The following is a 6,717-nucleotide window of genomic DNA, read 5'->3' as shown; positions in this document are numbered from 1 at the left end:
ATCTGTTAGATTTTCCGTTAAAACTCATAAAAATGTCAAAATTAAAAAAAAAAAAAAATTATAGCACCCGTTCGGCCCCTATTTTTCCAAATTAAAATAGGTGGAATAGTTTTTTTTTTTTTAAATGAGTGATTGAAAAAGAATGAAAAAATTTCGATTTACATGTAATATTATTTTATGAAAGATTGTGTAATTAAAAATAGGAGAAAGAAAAATAAAATTTAATTTAATGGGGGCATAATTTCAGTAATTCAACTTTTTATTTTTTTTCAAACTAAATCCCTTTTTTTTTTTTTATATCTTCCAACTAAAATTCCAAATTTGTAGAATTTCACTTTTCACCCCACCCCACCCTACCCTTCCCCACTCCCTACTTGTTTGAGTCCCGTTTGAAAGCAAAGAATGTATTTTTAAATAGTAATTGATTGAGAATGAATAGTTAAAAATTAAAAAAAAAATTAAATTTGCGTATAATATTATTTTATTAAAGAATAAAATGAATTTTGAGAATGCGGCTCAAATAAGAGTTTAATCTTCTTTTCCCCAAAAATAAAAAATAAAAATAAAAATCAATCATTCTTGTGTTTAAAATCAAAGTTTTAGAAAATTGCGAATATGTTAAAAACATCAAATTATTCGTTCCTCAAATCCTTCCGGTAGCCACTTTTCTTTTTCGTTTTCCTCTTGGTTCTTGTCTTTCTAACAACCCACCTGAATTTTTGGCCTAAAAATTCAAGACCCTTTGCAATTTCATGTAACTGTTTATTAGAATTGCACCAGATTAACCTCAACCAGATTCTACGCCAGATTGAACGGACCAGATTTATCTCACACGAATTCTCCCAGCTGTCTCCAGCTTCCACAGATTCTTCCTACAGCTGTTAATTAGTTGGTAGTTATGTTAGTAGTTAGATAGCTAGTCTTCTTGTATATAAATACAAGACTTGTACGCATTGTAGCTCATTGGAATTTCTTCTTCCAATCCCTCCCTTTCATGGAGGTTTATTTTCCTCCTTCTTTGGAGTGTTCCGTTCCTCCTATTATGGAGTGTAATTTTGCTCCTTTAATAGAGTAATCGATCTTCTCCTTTTATGGAGATTTCTCATTCAATAAAATGTAACACTGTTTTTACAGTAAAGGTTGCTTCGAGTTGATTTTCACGGTTTTTAGTTTTTGGATTTGCAGAATAGTTGTGGAATGTGTATGCAGACGGTGAAGAAAAGCCAAGACATGGCAATGTACACAGCTCAATGCTCCCACACTTTTCATTTCCCTTACAAAGCCACTCGTGTAAAGAATTAAAACTCCCTAATTTCCCCAATTTGCAGCACTACTAGAAAAGATGTGCCTTTACTTTCTAGTTTTCAATATGCATAAACTTCAAGAACAAACACAATTTTGATGAAACCAAATAAAATAAAGTACAAGTAGAGTAACCACCAAAAATTAATCAACAAGAAACAAGGGAATTCAATGATGATGAGCCATTGGTTTTGCCCAGAATGTTTATTTATATTCCAAAAGCTAATAAGAAGAAGGATTTGGCAGCCTAAGGTAGAGGTGAGTAGCTATTTTCGATGATTTCCTTCTGGGTGGTGAAGGACTCTGTAGGCAACGGTGATGGCGTGGTTGTGTATTTTATATTTTGGGTTTAGGAGGGTGGGGATATGGTGAGGAGAGATTTTAGAGTTAATTTGCATAAAGCATTTCTTTTTTATTTCATATGAGTAAGGCATTTCTTCGTAAAATACATTATAAGTGATGTAAAAGTAATATTTTGTACTAATTTGTTAGAGGATTTGATGAATCTCGAACGAATTAAAGAAAATAAAATTTAGAATAGAAATTTAAGAGAAGAAAATTGTACTCTCAAAACTCAATTTCTATTATTCAAATTTTTTATAATGCTGTAATACTATAAATAAGCAATCTTTTTATATAACTTAATTATTAATACATAAATTTAAACTCCCATTAAAAATTTTAGATACGTGAATATGAATAAATTCATCTATAATAACTTTAGATTCATGTAATTCAAGATTCATCAAGTGAAAATTCATTGAATCTAGGTTAATATGAATGTCAATTAATTGAAAATTAATAACACTAATTACATAAATGACAATGACTATATAGTATTTATTACATATCGTAAAATGAAAAGTAAGGTATTATTAAAGTAATTGAATTGTAGAGGGGTTAAAATCGTAAAAAACAAAAAATGATTCTCCCTTGGTGTAATATTTTAATATATTATGGCCCCGTTTAGTAGTGATTTTTTAAAAAATGTATTTTTTCTCTCTTCTTTTCAACCACACATTTTTTATTAAAATAATACTAGTCTATGTTACATGCGATGCACGAGTTGTGCATAAATTATGATTTGGTTAGCGTATGTATTGAATATATTTGAAAATATATTAGAAGATGGAATTATTGGCAAGAAATTAACCAGTAAATAATTGAGATAATAGTATACATATCGATGTGTTTGATTGTGATTTGTAAATTTATCGTAGTTAATCATGTGTTTATATTACAGTCAATAATAGATAAGAGAGAATAAAAATTAACTTCATTACCATCGTTAATTACAGAGTATAGCCAAGATAAAATAAATAATGATTGATTTTCGAGATGGATGATGTAGGGATTACATATACATCATTTGTCATTACTTTTTTGTTTGGCAGTTTTTTATCAGGAAATTATACATACTTAACAAAATAGAGTTTCAAGATCAAATTTACAATGAATGCAAATTTCACAAAACGAAATAGCAAAAAATTCACAAAACCGCACAGCACTCTTGTCAAAAGGTTGGTTTTACGAAAATATTTCGACTACCATTTACTCCAATTTTTCTTTGTGAGCAAGTGGATTTGAGTCTGAACTTATTTTTTCATCACAAGCCACTTTTGAGCTGGAACTCTCATTGGAAGATTTGAAAAGGGTTTTTTTCGCTGGAGGTGACCAATCTTCTTGATAGTCCGTACTAATGTTTTTCCCAACATTTTTCCCAACTGCTGTAACTACAACCTAACTGTCAACGTTTGTTTGAATTTTTGGTTCAAGACTTGCATGATCAATATTTGCTTGAATTTCTTGTCCTGGACTTGGATGGTCTAAGTCTGTTACAGAGATGATATCAAATCTGTAACTTGATGAATTAGGTTCATTTTGTGATGCTTTTAAGTAGAAAGCTCGTTCAATATTCTACATTTTTTAATGGTTGCTTCGAAATTTGTCTTTGAACCCTGTGTTAATTTTAAATTATATCAATATTATTCTACTAAAATATGTACTGAATGGCAAAATGTTTGAGACAAGTTGGATTTCTTACAAATTTGGTTTCTTCCATCAAAGACTCTGAAGTTTTAAATAATAGTTTCTCAACTGGTTCACCAATTGCATTTGCACTAATTGATCTCGTGATATCTGAAAGCCGCACATATGCTCTAGCCCTAAAGTGAAAAAGAAATTAGTATTAATAGATGTAAGAGTAATAAAGAAAAGTTGAAAGGCCATGCATAAATAAATATTTTACCTTCACCAAATGAAGTAAAAAATGAAAAGTAATTAATTGTTAGTGTATTTTACTGCGAAATAGCTTTGGAATTGGGATTCTTGCAAAAAATACAAAGATATGTTTCTTCAAAATCAACATTCGACCGTCTAAAACAGTTGTTGCAGGCCATGTACCAAGATTTGCTATCAATTTTATTTGTTGTTGCTGTGCCGTTTACCCAATAAAACTTTCGCTGTTACAGTATGAATATACTTAGAGAAATTTCAAGGAAAAATAAATAATATGATTGAGTGTATCTTGTAATATATATCTCTATATTAGGAAATAAATACAGATTGAATAGCATACGTAACCTTAATATTACTATTAGAAGGCGTCTCCGAGAATTTTGAATAGGAGTGAATTTACTTTGTACATGTGGAGAAAGATTTGTGGGGCTTTTGTCCATGTATGATTTTTTTCAATACAAAATCATCTATTTTAATGGAATTTGTTCTTACACTAATCAAAAGACATGAAGATAATTAGTAACTCCAATAGTAATGTGTGGAAAAATAATCGAGAGGGAAAAAAAGAATAATAAAATATAGCACTTTGCACATACCATTCTGTCATTTGTTTTACTGCGTTGAAAGGTGTATTTATGAAGAAAGTGGAACGGATTTTCGTGAACAATTTTAAACCATATAATATCAATATGGAGAATGTGTAAATGATGTAATATATACCTTAAGAGGAGTTTAAATAATACAATAGAACATACCAAAGAATGATGTAACATTTACACGGGTTGCGAAGATGACTGACTATTTGTCAATAATGTTTGCTATCAGTAAGCATTCTCTGTCAACAAATGAATCCCAAAGTGTAAGCACCATTATTTTGAAATTCATGTCTACAAGTATGATATCTTGCAACCAAGTTTGGTTGCCATCTTTGGATTGAATCAATCGTTTGGGTGTCATATCAACTGCAACTGCAAGTATATTTGCAAATTTGAAACGAGCCATCAAATTTTATTTTTTTTAACATAAGCAGTGCGAATTTGAAGGAAACTATATTTCTATAGAATCAGTATATGATTATTTAATATCTATGAAATTTTGTCTTACTTAAATCAGCATCTGTATCCATGTATTGTTCGAGTTCATGAAACTGTGTAAGTTGATATGCTGAGAGTACAAACTCTAGATTATCTTCATTCAATTCTTCAATACGAGTTTCTCCAGGTATTGTCCATTGTAGAGAGTCAGTCGAATATCTGTAGTTTGTCGTATTGTTTTTCACATAAGCTTTCGAAATAGTATGAGTTTTTCCCAGAATAAGTTGATCTTCCCAGAATAAGTTGATCCTCAAAAACAGTGATATTGGAATCATATAAGCTTGCCTGAATAGTATTACCCTGAAAAATAATGAGGAACCATATAAATAACTGTAATATACGTGATCTTAGATTAAGAAAAAAACAAAAAGAAATGAAGAAAAAATGTATGAAGAAGAGTTACATGAGTATCCATTAACATCAAATATTGGTATCTTCCATTGTTTTATCTCGAAAGCTTTGGTGATTGTCTTTCAACTACAATCACTTTAGCTTTTCACTTTTGATTGCTGAAAATAATTTCTGGTAGAAGTTGCTATTGTTCTTCCATCGTGGCAATTTCGTAGCAGAATAATAGAGGCAAAATACATACAAAAGGAAGATTTCTATGACAAGATATCCAATTGAAAAATAAAAGAAGATATATATAGACATGTAAAATTATATCATATTTGGTTTCTCGTACTTTATCTTCTATTCATAATTTTAATTTTATAAAAAGTAATACAAGTATGTACTAAGTAAAATCTTATTATTAGCCATATACTGTCATAACTTGTTGTCTACATGAGATATGGAGATTACTTGTAATATTCATTTATTGATAGTACATAAATAACGTGAGTTCAATGATTTACACTTAGAGCAAAATATGTAAAACTATATTTTATTCGTTCTCCCTATTATAAATATAATAAAAGGACGTCAAAATTTGGATTAAAAAAAGAAAAAGATCAAGATTTACATGGTAAAATCTTATCATACCCATACTCTATTGATTCATAATGACTGAACATAGACATGGACTGTCAAAAGTTTAAACATGGTACAAGAATGGCTCTGAATTAAATTAAGTTATATTTACCGGGGAAAAAGTATTCATGCTACAAACCTTCATTGTAATGGAAGGAAAATTTGATTCAGTTATTTATTTAGCTTAAATAAATTGAATTGTAATAAATATCTAAATACACGTGAATATGTTAATGTACGATTTTGTGTATGAAATTAAAGAATTCAAACAAAGACATAGATTTGAGATTCTATAAAAGGTGTGAATAGTTTGTATTTCATAACACAACAAAAATACTTCATTGATTGTTGACCAAATGCATAAAACAACAATAATAGATAGCTCATATGTGACAGCCTTTTATCTTGTGATTGGTTTATGCTCATTTATTATACTTTTAGTCCCAGAAATCTCTACATTTTCAAGAGAAACTCCCCGCAGATTTAAACAGGAGAAGCTCTGAAATTGACCGGAAAAGGTAACAATTTTACTTAAAAATTTACAATCGAAGAAACTTGCATATATCTGTACAGATCTGTGTATGGACAACAATTTTACCCATAAGAACTCCGTGATTATAGAGACCCAAGCCTTAATGGGTCTCCATTATTACGGAGGCCACAACAAGGCCTCCGTATGACAAAAGCGTACCCCGTAATCACGAAGGCCTTGCTGAGGCCTCCATCATAAGGAGGCCATGCTGCTGGCTTCCGTAATCCGGAGGCTTGGCCTCCATAAACACGGAGGCGAGGCATAATTTCATGAATTATCTGAATTGTCTAGACACGAATATAAGATATTTTATTGTTGATTTTAAAATATTTATGCATGTATAGGTTATGAAGATATAATGTTTATTTGGAACTCTTAAAAAATGTTTCTCTATTTTTAATTTTTAGATTCATTCATAAATAAGATGTGATTTTTGGAATAATTTATGCAGATGTCTCTAGAATACATAATTTCTCCGGATCAATGGTTTTCTGCTACAATTGTCCAGTATCTAAATTTCGAATATCTTAGAGACTTTGTACAATTTTTAAATTCGAATTAGCAATTTTCGTTGATGTG

Source organism: Olea europaea, chromosome 21, assembly GCF_002742605.1.
Source record: "Olea europaea var. sylvestris chromosome 21, O_europaea_v1, whole genome shotgun sequence".
NCBI classification, from domain to species: Eukaryota; Viridiplantae; Streptophyta; class Magnoliopsida; order Lamiales; family Oleaceae; genus Olea; species Olea europaea.
This window is presented reverse-complemented; position numbering follows the sequence as displayed.